The sequence below is a fragment of the Amphimedon queenslandica genome, unplaced genomic scaffold (genome assembly GCF_000090795.2).
Source record: "Amphimedon queenslandica unplaced genomic scaffold, v1.1 AMPQUscaffold_12141, whole genome shotgun sequence".
NCBI lineage: Eukaryota > Metazoa > Porifera > Demospongiae > Haplosclerida > Niphatidae > Amphimedon > Amphimedon queenslandica.
The window spans coordinates 6,874-7,850 of NW_003547620.1; the positions used below are offsets into that span (position 1 = coordinate 6,874).

At 34.2% G+C, this 977-nt stretch overlaps 2 long non-coding RNA genes across 2 annotated transcripts; both read right to left on the minus strand.

Annotated features, from left to right (window-relative positions):
• Nucleotides 1–483: 483 nt before the first annotated feature.
• Nucleotides 484–664, minus strand: LOC109588355 (uncharacterized). The gene is made up of 2 exons (XR_002188105.1): nt 613–664; nt 484–521 (listed from the first exon to the last, which is right to left on the minus strand). It is a non-coding gene; the product is annotated as an uncharacterized LOC109588355 (long non-coding RNA).
• Nucleotides 665–666: 2 nt separating this feature from the next.
• Nucleotides 667–971, minus strand: LOC109588354 (uncharacterized). Its single transcript, XR_002188104.1, has 3 exons — nt 951–971; nt 783–899; nt 667–729 (listed from the first exon to the last, which is right to left on the minus strand). It is a non-coding gene; the product is annotated as an uncharacterized LOC109588354 (long non-coding RNA).
• Nucleotides 972–977: the final 6 nt, after the last annotated feature.

A 977-nucleotide genomic window follows, 5' to 3' on the forward strand; every position in this document is an offset into this window, starting at 1 on the left:
CTCCATTAGAGCACCAGATGGCAAAGGAGGGTTCTCCTCCTGCCCATACACACTACATTTAATCAAAAGTGATGGCCCAAAGTAAACTTTGCTAGCTAGTCTTACAGATGATTGTCTAACTTGAGAGAGTGTTTGGGATATTTATTAATCACTGTATTAGGATTCAACAAAGGAGCATTAAAATCTATTTTCCTCCTATTACCAGTGTGCACAGTAGTATTGGTGCTGATTGCCTTTACTGGCTCATTAGTTGGAGTTACTGGATCAGTATGCTGAGGTAGATTACAAGCAGATGGGGCACTAGGAGTACTGCCATTACTATTCATGTATGTAGCAGAGTGCCTGCCTAAAATATTAATAGGATATTACTAATCTCTAATAATTATTACTCCATATTAACCCTTGTGTTCATACTAGTATTTCCAAAGAAATTGTATGTTAAGCAACCCAATTGGGATGGCACCATGATACTCTGTTCTTCTAAAATTTCCATTCTTCTAATTAGAGACTGTATATAACCTCTAAACAAAACAGCATTAATTGTTTGTGATAATCAAGTAATATGTTATTAATGTTTACTAAATTTGTACAAGTACATGTAAAACAATTCACCTGTTTCAGTACTACATGCAGCTTCAGTTTCATGCTCCACCAGTGCAAGTGGAGGGCTATGACAAAGAATTCTTTCACTGGAATCTGCCTCTTTTCTCTCTGAAGGTTTTCTTGCTTCTAATAATTACAAGTAAAACAATAGTAATAATTATTATTATATTTAATCTTACTGATACTCATATGCTTAGAAGGATCTCCAGTGTTGAAGTTTGTTGCTTCATTATTTGCAGCAGATTCATTATTTGTAGCACAACCAACAGCAACAATATTAACTGTGGATTTCTGTTCTGTGTTTTTATAATAAATTACCTTTTTAATGCATATATAGTATCATGTACCTTCACCTTCCGTTCCTTTTTTATTTT